Here is a 14,084-nt window from a genome sequence, read left to right on the forward strand (position 1 = left end):
GAAAATAAAACTCCTCTCCCTCCACAATGCAATAGGGAGTAGCAGTTTAGATGAAGAAAGAAGAAAACAAGTGAGAGCAGCCTCAAATATGGAGGTGGAGGGACTAGAGAACTGTCTTTTTACATTGATCATAAAATGCAGCTTATCTTAAGATCCTGCAACGCATTGTGTAGTCAACTTGTAGGAGTATGGAATGAAAACTTAAGTTCTCTGCAGGACACCTTTAACAACACTATTTGCTAAGGGAGGGGGAAGTGAGGCTTGTTCCTTTGACACAAAGAAGGCCTAAAATGTACTTTAAAAAACTTCATTTGTTTTTATTTTCAAGTCAGCCTTCAAGAAGTTACGCACCAGCTGGACATTCCTGGTGCAAGATATTGCAACTGCCCCCTGGTACCACCAACCATCTCTGCTTGCTGGGGGAATCCCCACCACCAGGGCTGCAGAGCCAATCTCCACGCCCTGTGCAAAGTCTAATAACACAAAGGCAACAGAGCAGGTAGAGAATCCTACCCCTGTGACTAACACTTCAGATAAAGGAAACTTGCATTAAAGATTCAACACCCCACTCATTCAATTAGTGTTAGGGTTGGTCTGCAAACTTCCACCAAAATAATGTGACTTGAAACCCATTACATTGTTTTTGTGCAAGACTGTGAACATTCAGCTTGGAGTAAAAAAAGTGATTAAATTCACATTAGCTAAGGCTGGTTTGTTACTGACCTTAGCTAAATTGACTAGCCCCTTAATGCTACGGTGTCCAAAACTGGATTTACAGCAAAATCATCATGTTTCAGGAAGCTAATAGTTAAAATCTGCAAGTTTCTTTGTAAACTACCCCTTACAGCTCACAACAATGGTTTAAGAGTTTCCCCAAGGTTGTTCAGAAAACTAGCACAGAGCAAACTTGAAATTCTTGATCTGGCTACGGTAGAAACACAAGCAAAACGCTTTGGTTCTTAACCCACTTCCCCACACCAATGTCTCCTTCAAAAGAAAAGTAAAAAAAAAAAATCCTTTGCAGGGTACCTGTGATTGCTGTTGCCTGCACAAGTGAAAGGGCTCTATATTTCAATACAAACCGTTTTATGAAAAAAATACCTCTCTGTGTCACTGAAAGACAATCAGCAGTGAGAGGCTCCAGCTAACCTCTCCGCTTCCTCAGCTTAGAGGGTGAAGGTTGATTAACTGATGTCTAGCTTCAACTTCCAGCCATTGGATTGTGTTAGACCTTCCTCTGCTAGACTGAAGAGCCCATTATTAAATAGTTGCTCTGCATATAAGCACTTACAGACTGTAATCAAGTCATCCCTTAACCTTCCTGTTTGTTAAGCTAGCTGAATAGATTGCGCTCCTTGAGTCTATCTTAGGGTTCCCAAACTTTTTGCCAGCACAACCCCATTTGAATGAATTATATCCTCCCGGGGCCCCGAACAGCATGGAGGACGCCATTTTGTAGAGCTAAATGGAGACCTTCATGCATTGTGATCTTGCACTCACCATACATTTGAGGTCACACTGCAGAGCAAAATGGTATCCTCCACACACTAAGAATCGCTGCAACCCCATCCAACGTTCTACAGTTTGGGAACTACTAATTATCCCCATAAATCAGGTTTTCTAATCTTTTAATCATTCTCAGGCTCTTTCCTGGTCCTTCTCCGATTTATTAACATCCTTCTTGAATTATGGACACCAGAACTAGACACAGTATTCCAGCAGTAATCACACCTGTGCCAAAGACAGAGGCAAACTAACCTCTCCACTCCTAACTCGAGATTCCCCTTTTTAGCATGCTAGGATCATGTTAACTCTTTTGACTGCAGCATCACACTGGGAATTTACGTTCAGCTTATTATCCACCACAGCCACCAAATCTCCTTCAGAGTCGCTGTTTCCCAGGATAGTCTCCCATCATGTAAGGATGGCCTGCAGCCTTTGTTCCTAGATTGATACATATCCATTTAGCTATATTAAAAAAAACATTGTTTGCTTGCACCCTTTTTACCAAGCAACCCGTTAGCATTAGGCATCTATACTTCCCCAAACAAGAAGCAGCAGTCTCAGTATCAACCTCAACTGAAACAGCCTGTCTCTACTTCTTTTTATCATCCTGAAGCAAGAAGGCTGGACTTCTCTAAGGGTATGTCTATACTATGAAATTAGGGCAATCTTATAGAAGTTGATTTTTAGAAATCGATTTTATACAGTCGATTGCGTATGTCCACACTAAGCGCATTAAGTCAGCAGAGTGCATCCACAGTACCGTGGCTAGCGTCTACTTTCAGAGCGTTGCACTGTGGGTAGCTATCCCACAGTTCCTGCAATCTCCGCTGCCCACTGGAATTCTGGGTTAAGCTCCCAATGCTTGATGGGGCAAACACATTGTCACGGGTGGTTTGGGGTACATGTTGTCAGTCGCGTTTCCCTCTGTGAAAGCAACAGCAGACAAATGTTTCGTGCCTTTTTTCCGTGCAGACGCCATACTGCTGTCAGCAGACGGTGCAGTAGGACTGCTAACTGTCATCGTCCTCCACCGCTTCCACTGCAACTCTGCTCTCCTGGTGCCATGGAGCCCGCTCAGTTCACCACTGCTGTTCTGAGCATTACAAACATCTCGTGCATTATCCTGCAGTATGTGCAGAACCTGCAAAAGCAGGTGAGGAGGCAATGACAGCGTGATCATGATAGTGATGAGGACATGGACACAGACTTCTCTCAAAGCACGGGCTCTGTCAATTTGGACGTCATGGTGGTAATGGGGCAGGTTCATGCCGTGGAACTCTGATTCCCGGGGAAACAAGCAGAGACTGGTGGGACCGCATAGTGTTGCGGGTCTGGGATGATTCCCAGTGGCTGCAAAACTTTCACTTGCATAAGGGCACTTTCATGGAACTTTGTGACTTGCTTTCCCTGCCCTGAAGCGCAAGAATACCAAGATGAGAGTAGCCCTCACAGCTGAGAAGCGAGTGGCAATAGCCCTCTGGAAGCTTGCAACGCCAGACAGCTACCGGTCAGTCGGGAATCAATTTGGAGTGGGCAAATCTACTGTGGGGCTGCTGTGATCCAAGTAGCCAACGCAATCACTGAGCTGCTGCTATCAAGGGTAGTGACCCTGGGAAATGTGTAGGATATACTGGATGGCTTTGCTGCAATGGGGTTCCCTAATTGTAGTGGGGTGATAGACGGAACGCATATCCCTATCTTGGGACCGGACCACCTTGGCAGCCAGTACATAAACGGCAAAGGGTACTTTTCAATGGTGCTGCAAGCACTGGTGGATCACAAGGGTTGTTTCACTGACATCAACATGGGATGGCTGGGAAAGGTGCATGACGTTGGCATCTTTAGGAACTCTGGTCTGGTTGAACAGCTGCAGGAAGGAACTTACTTCCCAGACCAGAAAATTACCGTTGAAATGCCTATAGGTATCCTTGGGGACCCAGCCTACCCCTTAATGCCATGGCTCATGAAGCCATACACAGGCACAAGGACAGTAGTAAGGAGCTGTTCAACTATAGGCTGAGCAAGTACAGAATGGTGGTAGAATGTGTATCTGGACATTTAAAAGCGCGCTGGCGTAGTTTACTGACTCGATTAGACCTCAGCGAAACCAATATTCCCATTGTTGTTGCTGCTTGCTCTGTGCTCCACAATATCTGTGAGAGTAAGGGGGAGATGTTTATGGCGGGCTGGGAGGTTGAGGCAAATCGCCTGGCGACCAGTTACGCGCAGCCAGATACCAGGGCGATTAGAAGAGCACAGCTGGGGGCCCTGCGCATCAGAGAAGCTTTGAAAACCAGTGTCATGACTGGCCAGGCTACGGTATGATAATTCTGTTCGTTCTGTTTCTCCTTGATGAAAAGCTGCGCCCTTGGTTGATTCTACTTCCCTGTAAGCCATCCGACCTCCCCATTCGATCACCGCTTTCAGAGGCAATAAAGTCATTATTATTTCAAAATCATGCATTCTTTATTAATTCATCACACGAATAGGGGGGAAACTCGCAAGGTGGCCTGGGAGGGGTGGGTGAGGAGGGAAGCACCAGGTGGGGTAGTAGAGGAGGGGAGGAGGGAAGGACAAGGCCACACTACAGTTCAAAACTTATTGAATGCCAGCCTTCTGTTGCTTGGGCAATCCTCTGAGGTGGAGTGGCTGGGTGCCCGTAGCCTCCCACCCCGCATTCTTGGGCGTCTGGGTGAGGAGATATAGAACTTGGGGAGGAGGGCAGGCAGTTATACAGGGGCTACAGCAGTGGTCTGTGCTCCTGCTGCCTTTCCTGCAGCTCCACCAGATGCCTGAGCATGTCAGTTTGCTCCCCCATTAGACTCAGCATTGCATCCTCCCTCCTCTCATCGCATTCATTTAACGCCTTCCTGGTCTCTGCCATTGTTTGCCTCCATACATTCTGCTGAGCTCTGTCAGTGTGGGAGGACTGCATGAAGTCTGAGAAAATTTCATTGCGAGTGCGGTTTTTTCACCTTTTAATCTGCGCTAGCCTCTGGGACGGAGATGATAGGGAGAGCGCAGAAACATTTGCAGCTGCGAGAGGTAAAAAAGGGAGAGTAGTATTTTAAAAGATACATTTTAGAGAACAAAGGGAAGACTATTTCACACTGAATCAAGCGATTCACATTACATGGCACATGTGCTTTTGCTACAAGGTCACATTTTGCCTCTTATATTGAGTGCCTGCCGGTTTGGTGAGAGACATCACACGCACTCGGCCGGCCACAGGCAGCCATGGTAAGGCAAAGGGTTTTGCTTCTTCAGCCTTCATAACACGTGGGAATGGTTTCAAACAGCAGTGCCCTCCTTTCTCATACTAAACAAAGCCCGTTGGGTTGACCATTTAAAAGGAGGGGCTATGGTTTTAGGGTGAATGTGCAGCACAACCCAAACCTTTCCCCCCCCCCAACTCTCTGGGATGATCGCTTTACCCCCCCACACCACCACCACCGCGTGGCTAGCATCAGGGAAGATCCCTGTCAGCCAAATGCAAACAGCTCAGCATGAATGGGCCTCCCTGCACCGTGTGGCTAACAGCGGGGATGATTTCTTTTCAGCCAAAGGCAAACAGCCCAGTAGGAATGGGCATCTCTGAATGTCCCTGTAAACAAAATTTCCCATATTTGAACCAGGTGACCATGAATGATATCACTCTCCTGAGGCTAACACAAAGAGATAAAGAACGGATCTTGCTTGAATGCCACCAAAGCCCGGGCCCATTCACTGTAATGCTTTGTTCTGCAATGATTCCAGACTACTTGCTACTGGCTTGGTGTGGTAAAAGTGTCCTACCATTGAGGACAGAATAAGGCTGACCTCCCCAGAAACCTTCTGCAAAGGCTTTCAGAGTACCTCCAGGAGAGCTTCATGGAGATGTCCCTGGAGGATTTCCACTCCATTCCCAGACACATTAACAGACTTTTCCAGTAGCTATACTGGCCGCGAATGCATCCCAAGTCTTCAGGGCAAATGAATCATTAAACACACCTGCTTTTAAACCCTGTATTATATTTACAAAGGTACACTCACCAGAAGTGCCTTCTCTGGCTTCATGGTCCGGGAGCCCTCCTTGGGAGGGTGTTGGCTCCAGGGTGATGAACAGTTCCTGGCTGCCGGAGAGAAGGGATTCTCCGCTTGCCTGCTGTGCGCTATCCTCAACCACCTCCTCCTCCACAAAATCGTCATCCCTGTAGCGTGAGACTCCCCCCCTTGCAGGTGTCCACGGACAGTGGTGGGGAAGTGGTAGGGGCTTCCCCTAGAATTGCATGCAGCTCATCACAGAAGCGGCATGTATGGGGCTCTACCCAGAGCCACTGTTTGAATCCTTTGTTTTTTGGTAGGCTTGCCTCAGCTCCTTAACTTTCACGTGGCACTGCTGTGTGTCCCTGTTGTAGCCTCTGTCCATCATACCCTTAGAGATTTTGGCATATATATTGGCATTTCATCTTTTGGAACGGGGTTCTGCATGCACGGATTCTTCTCCCCATACAGTGATCAGATCCAGTGTCTCCCGTTCGGTCCATGCTGGAGCTCTTTTGCTATTCTGGGACTCCATGGTCATCTGTGCTGATCAGCTCGCCACGCTGGCCAAACAGGAAATGAAATTCAAAAGTTCCCGGGGCTTTTACTGTCTACCTGGCCAGTGCATCTCAGTTGAGAGTGCTGTCCAGAGTGGTCACAATGGAGCACTCTGGGATAGCTCCAGGAGGCCAATACCGACGAATTGCGTCCACACTACCCCAAATTCGACCCAGCGAGGTCAATTTTAGCGCTTCTCCCCTCGCCAGGGAGGAGTACAGAAATTGATTTTAAGAGCCCTTCAAATCAACCAAACAGGCTTGGTTGTGTGGACGGGTACAGGGTTAAATCAACCTAACGCTGCTAAATATGACCTAAACTGGTAGTGTAGATCAGGGCTTAGAAACAACATACACATGAGAGGAAACCTTCATCAACATCTGCTTTGAATGCTCTTAAGGCTGGCTTTAAGAAGTTGTTTTGATGTATATATCGAGAGCTACCAATCAATGCTGGAGGATCTTTATCCTCTCCCTACCCCGTTCGGGAACTGTCTGCATTATTTCCAGGATATATAGAGCAGTATCACCAGCAAGAGATAGGTACTGGAAATAATCCAAAAATGCCACTTTATTCAATTCCAAAACAGTCCCACACCAACCCACCTTCCTCCCATCCCTTTTCAGGGACCTCTCTCATGAGAGAGTCTCCTTCAACAAGAAGTTAAGTCTCTCTTGGCTCTTGGTGCTATAGAGGAGGTTCCACCTCAATATTAGGGGAAAGGGTTCTATTGATACTTTCTAGCCCCCCAAACTTGGGAGGCTACAGTTCAATATTGGACCTGAGAGATCTGTTCTCAATATCTTTGTTTGCGAATTTAAATTACAAACGATAACCCTGTCTTCCCTAACCCGTCCCTAGATCGCTTTGCAGCTCTCAGTCTACAAATACACATTTCCATCCATCAAACACACAAGAAATATTTTTGTTCTATAGTGGGCAATACATATTACCAGTACAGAGTGCTGCCTTTCAGGGGGTCAATGGCCCTGAGAACTTTCACTAAATGTCTGGCTGTAGTCACAGCACATGTCAGAAAGAGAAATGTATTGGTTTACCCATCTCCTGACAATTGGTTGGTGACAGGATAGTCTCCCAAACAAGTGATAAGAGGTGTTCAGTACCTAAGTATCTGTTCTGCAGACTGAGACTGAACTTGAAAATGTCATTTAATTCCAAAACAAAAGATAGAATTTATTGGGGCTCTAACTGATTACACAATGGCTCAGGCATACCTGCCACAGACCAGATTTGATAACATACAAGAGTTGATAAATCAACAGCTAAGCAATCCATATACTACAGCAAGAACATGTCTCTGTCTTTTAGGTGTCATGACTTCATGTATTCTGGTGACACCATTCGCCAGACTGCATCTTTACTGTCTTCAGGGGTGGTTACAATCACCCTGCTATTCACAAGATAAATATGGGAATACACATCACTCAAGAAGTTTTGAATTCCTTCATCTGGTGGAAAGACCCACATCAGATCCACAAGGGAGTTCCGTTCTCCCCAGCACTTCCCACCAGTGCAGTAGTAATTGATGCTTCATTATTGGGTTGGAGAGCCCATCTCGACAAACTTCTATGAAATTGGGTATCTGATACAACAAAAAACACAACACTAATTGAAGTTCACCTTGATAACCTACACAACACACCGGCAGACCATCTAATTATGCATTTTTCTAGGAATCACAAATGATCCATAAAAGATTCAATCCTCAAGTCAAAAAGAAAAAGGAGGACTTGTGGCACCTTAGAGACTAACAAATTTATTTGAGCATAAGCTTTCGTGAGCTACAGCTCACTTCATCGGATGATCACTCTCACAGATCTTGGGAGACAGGCCAGTCCTTGCTTACAGACAGCCTCCCAACCTGAAGCAAATACTCACCAGCAACCACACACCACACAATAGAACCACTAACCCAGGAACCTATCCTTGCAACAAAGCCTGTTGCCAACTGTGTCCACATATCTATTCAGGGACACCATCATAGGGCCTAATCGTTCACCTACACATCTACCAATGTGATATATGCCATCATGTGCCAGCAATGTCCCTGTGCCATGTACATTGGCCAAACTGGACAGTATCTACGTAAAAGAATAAATGGACACAAATCAGACGTCAAGAATTATAACATACAAAAACCAGTCGGAGAACACTTCAATCTCTTTGGTCACTCGATTACGGACCTAAAGGTAGCAATTCTTCAACAAAAAAACTTCAAAAACAAACAGACTCCAAGGAGAGACTGCTGAATTGGAATTAATTTGCAAACTCGATTAACTTAGGCTTGAATAAAGACTGGGAGCGGATGGGTCATTACACAAAGTAAAACTATTTCCCCATGTTTATTCCCCACCCCCACCCCACAGCTGTTCCTCAGATGTTCTTGTCAACTGCTGGAAATGACCCACTTTGATTATCACTTCCCTCCCCCCCACCCTCCTGCTGGTAATAGCTCACCTCACCTGATCAATCTCCTTACAGTGTGTATGGTAACACCCATTGGATCATGTTCTCTGTGTATATAAATCTCCCCACTGTATTTTCCACTGAATGCATCCAATGAAGTGAGCTGTAGCTCACAAAAGCTTATGCTCAAATAAATTAGTTAGTCTCTAATGTGCCACAAGTCCTTTTCTTTTTGCGGATACAGACTAACACGGCTGCTACTCTGAAACCAATCCTCAAGTCCATTTTCAATTAGTGGGGTGCTCCCTGCATAGATCTGTTTGCGAATGAACAGAAGATGAAATACAAAATATTTTGTTCCAAGGGAGGACAGAGTCTAGGTACTCAAGGAGATGACTTCTTAATCCTTTGGATTCAGGGCCTGTTGTATGCTTATCCGCCTACTTCCTCTGATCCCATGTGCGTTAAAGGAAGTCAGACAGGACAAGGTCTCAATCATCCAAATAGCCCCAGCCAGACCCAGGCACTACTGTTCAGAGAAATCAGAAACCTCTTAGTGATACCATCAATATCTCTTACCTCTTCTACCAGACTTAATTACTCAGAACAACAGGACACCATCCAGATATGTTTCTACCCCTCATGGCACAAAAACTGTCTGGCTAACAGACTTAGAGAAGAATTGTTCTGAATCAATATGCTTTGTATATCAACAGAGCAGAATCTACAAGGACAAGTTATACTGCAAAATTAAGTATCTTTTCATCCTGAGCTTACCAGCATAGTTTTTCTCCACAAGAGACATCAATCCCTCGTATCTTTAAGTACAGACTATCTTTAAAAATCTTTGATTTGTCACTAAACTTGTTCCATGTTCATTTGGCTGCTATCTCAGCTGCTTATCCACCAATTCGAGACCACATCATTTTTTTTTGATCACGCTTCAGCTAACGTTTGTGAAAGATCTGAGAGGTTTTCCTCTGATAAAACAACCCCTTTCATCTTGAAATCGTAACATAGTACTTACCAACCTGATGGAACCTCCATTTGAGCCATTAACTTCATGCTTGTTACTCCATTTGTCTAGAGCACGATTATTCCCTGTTGCAATTACATTGGCACGCAGGATTGAACTGCAAACTCTCATTGCAGGATCCCCACATACTATTTTTCAGAGAAATAAAGTTACATTCCAGCCACACCCAAAATGTCTTCCGCAAGTACTCTGATTTTTCATTTAAAGTCTATCCATTTACTTGCCAGTTTCTTCCCCCCAAAGCTTCTGTCATCCAACAGTGAGACTGCATTACATACTGAGGATGTCCTCTGAGCGCCATCATTTCATTTGACTAGAACAAAACTATTCAGGCAATCCCCAGGCTATTTATTTCTGTTGCTGAACTCCAAGCATTAGATATTCTCTGAGTTGAGACGGCCTAATTGGGTATACACTTGGGTATAACACTGCATAAAGCTGTGTTACGAGGTGGTCAATTTAGAACTCCCGGATCATGTCTGGTTACATTCCAACAGAGCACAGGCCACTTCGGCAGCCCTCTTGGAGGAATGACCACCGCCACTACTTGCAGTAGTGTATATACTTTCACTGGCCATTACTCTTTAGTTCAAGCATCTCCTTCAGACAACCTATTTGGGAGGGATGTGTTGCCGTCTTGAATTACATTTGCAGTTCCTTCCTCCATCTATTTATTACAGGCTGTTTGGGTGTCTCTAGAAGTGGAACATATGTAAACAAGCACTTACCTTTAGTAATTAGAGTACTTTGAGAAGTGTTGTTTCCCTGTGTTCCATGACCCATCCTCCTTTCCCTGCTATTGCCAACTCTAACAGCTCATACTTGATAGCAATGCAGGAACTGAGGGTCTGTTGGTCATTCCACTTCCTTTATGCTCTCAGGGGGAGGAAAGGCTCAAGATAATCAAGGGAGCAGCTGTGGCCAATAGATACTGCTGGCTAAAGCATTCTGATCTCCATGATGTGGGGTGCATGCACACTAGAAGTGTAAAAACACCACATCTCAGAAAACTCCAGTTACTAAAAGGTAAGTAACATTCTTTCCATCAACTTGAGAGATCAAAACAAGACTCTGCTCAGTAAACCTTTTTGTAATATGACTGTCCTGCTCTTTTGTTATGTGCTTTGATCAGCAGTGAAATAGTTGATATTTAAATCGTCGTGCTTAGACCTCAGGATCAACAATGCCTTGAAATTAATAGGGATAGCTCATACCTTTCTCAGTGCTATTATTTCAGGCTGTCTGCGGACTCACGCAAACATCACTCCATCTGCTGACTGTTCATATTTTTAAGGTTAATTTCAGGCCTCCATTATTTGTCTAAAGGAAAGTTTAGATTCTGTAGTATGAGTATTATTTCTCTAAAGTACAATAAACCAGCCTCCTAAGAGCCCTTTAGTGGGCCTCACAAGTATTTAAAGGGATGCTACCCAATTCATTTACACTAAATACTCCAACTGAGCACCAAGTGTTCTCTAAGCTCCACCAGGAAGAAGTTTGAGAATCTCCTATTCTTGGGAATCCTAATTGGACAAATCCAGGATGGAGAACACAGCTCTCCTGAGGGGAACAACAAGCTTTCTGGCAAAGACTGGCATGGTTGCAGCGGGTTGAAAAATGTCTGTTGAAATATTTCCTCAATGCAAAATGGCTTTTTGACAACAGACATTTGTGCAAATTGATGACGAAAACAAATTCAGTTTTTTCAGGTTAAATTTGTTTTGTGACAAGCATCCAAAAACAACAACAAAAAAAGCCAATAAAAGAAGTCAAGGTTTTTCCTGGGGGGTAAGGTGGGGGAAGGGGAATGTAATTTCCTTACTAACTCTGCTCTAGAATCAGGAAAGGTGCCTTCCTCTGGCAAATACTTTCCAAACCCCAGGGCTGAGGGATGGCAATAACTAGTACTGTCAGGGGAAAAAAAAAGATATGCCTGCAACATCATGTGCCTTCTCCCCCCATCTCAAGACAGCCATATCTACTTTGACGGACCAAGATTACTATTTGTGTTACCTTAGTCCTAAAGGCCCCATTTGAGATCACAGCCTTATTGCTGGACACTGTAACTACCTGTAAGAGAGTCTCTCTCCTGAAGAGCTAACAGTCTAAACAGACAAGCCAGACAACAGGGGGGAGAAACAGAAGCAGCGAGCGGGCAAGTGACTTGTGCAAGGTCACACATCAGACCCGTGGTAGAACTGAGAATAAAACCCAAGCCCCCTGAGTCCCCACTGCCCTACTATCCAACAGACCACAGATGTAGGGTAGGAATGAGAGGAATACCCCTAATCTGCCTAAAGGAGACCCTACAAGTGAGTAGGAAATCCTACTGTCTGTTTTAGGGTCACTGCTAGAGAAACAGGCCTGATCTTCAAGTAGGTTCCTTGCATGTGAAATTAAGGACCATCAAGGCAAGAAAAAGCTAGAAAGGAAACTGGGACACTTGGTCCCCTAAACCAGTATGCCCTCTTCTCCTGATCTCTGCCTTGACCCTGGCATGTGAGATGCAATGCCTGTCTAGTGAAGGACTGAAAGTCCCACACAGCAACCAAAGGGGCCTGCAACAGAAAAAGCCAGACTCAACTGCAACTAGTTGAGTCAGCTACTTGTAGCACATGGCAAAGAGTAGCAACAAGCAAGGTTGCACGGTATGGTTTGTGGAAGGAGGGTAGGGAGAAAGGCTCTTTCTAGAAAGCCAGCATAGCTGAGCCCTACAGTTTTGGGAGAGAATTTTTAACTAAGGTCTCATAGCAGAATCTCTTACTTGCATCATGTAAGAGCTAGAAGACTGCTTGATTTTCAGATCGTGACAAATTGCTGGACCCTGTGTTAGGAAAAGTGAACAAGTCAGGCACTGCAGTCAGCAAGCGTGAAATTCCAAACCATTTATACAGATTCATTTCTCACTATGCAACTGCTCCGTACAGTTACTGAGATATGGGTCAAGACATTAAAAACTATTGGCTGACCTAATTAATTGACTCAACAGAACACATCCCCTTAGGAGGCATTGGGCACCCTTTATTCCAATAGATGTAAGCAACGGTCATTATGGTACATATGACTTGGGACCACCCTGACAGGAGGGGTTTTGCAAGACTTCTAATAGCATAAGTTTTATTTTCTCAGGTGGATACTTCAACACCTCAAGCTTTTATACTAGGATAATACATGTCAAATTAGGCTTTAGATCCTCAGTGTTTTTTTCAGGCTATAGTTAGACCTAAGTAACATCAACTGCCAAGGTAGACATCCTGGTCATCTCAGAGACTGAAGTTGGTATAAGTTATCAGAAACTCCCATGATCAGCAAGAATTTAGACTTTCAGAACATATGGTCCTTACTTCTCTCACTTACGAACTCATTACCTTTCTTTAACGTTGAAAACTTGTACTTCACACAGGTTTGACAATCAGGGTCTAGACAACCCAAGGGAGAACAGCAGGTCTGAACCTCAACTGGTTCTTTAGAATGGTAGCGTGTATATAAATATGCCATTAGTTTTTTTCTGAAACCTTGTAATGTTCTGAACTTGATAGTCTAATGAGATATGTATGAATATAGCTATGAATTTGTGTATAGAATACTATGTTCATGACTTGTATTACAATTTCAAATACATCTTGCAGCAGGGAGGTGCTCTTCTCATCCCAAGTGTTTATGCAAATCTGGACAAGTAACAATGCATGGAACTACACAGGAGAAAACAAATGATGGGCCATTACAGTTTATTTTTGGTGCAAGTTGCATGCGTTTGCTTTTCCTTACTATTTCATTTTTGAATCTGTGATTTTTCTATTAAATAAACTTAGTTTATTTTTACCCCAAGCAGAGTTCTGGTGTAGACTGCATGGAGTGTGTCCACCAAAGTGAACTGGTAACCGGGTGCTGTTTTCACAGCTTTGAGGGTGATGAGCCAGAGAGGAAAAGTCTGAGTGCCTGGTAGTTAAGGATTGAGGAGACTTGGGACCAGAAGGGCTGTTGGTCACTCAGCAAGGAATAACTAGGCTGCTGGAAGTCAGGGTCAGACCTTAATGCTTGTGGACTGGCTGCTGCAGTCAGGACTTAGATCCATAGGAACATGGCGTTAAGGCACATAAAGTTACTAGGCAGGTGGCACCAGTCTAGATAATCCCCAAAATGTGTCCCCATGTACAATTAATAAGGAATAGAGGCACTAGCTCATGTTTTGGGTAGGTCTCTAATTCTCCTGCAGCCCTCTTCAGCTTTTTTTTTTTTTTAATTGAAAAAGCTTGGTTTTAATATATACACTGCTGCAGGACTATCATTAGTTTAACTACTTACAGTGAAGGGGGTAAGGACAGCTAGTGAAGCAATGCTTTTGAAATAGGTACAATATGTTCTGTATAGGTTAGCTGTGGAAGAAGGGAAGCTGGTGCTAGGACTGTGCCTTAAATGATATGAAGGAAGGTATTAGCTAGTGGAGTCATTAGCATGGTGTTGCTTAATGATAGCTGGTCTGACTGGAGAAGGTAGACACACAACAGCTAGAAGTAGAAGCTATTCAAAATCA

Source organism: Lepidochelys kempii, chromosome 13, assembly GCF_965140265.1.
Source record: "Lepidochelys kempii isolate rLepKem1 chromosome 13, rLepKem1.hap2, whole genome shotgun sequence".
NCBI lineage: Eukaryota > Metazoa > Chordata > Testudines > Cheloniidae > Lepidochelys > Lepidochelys kempii.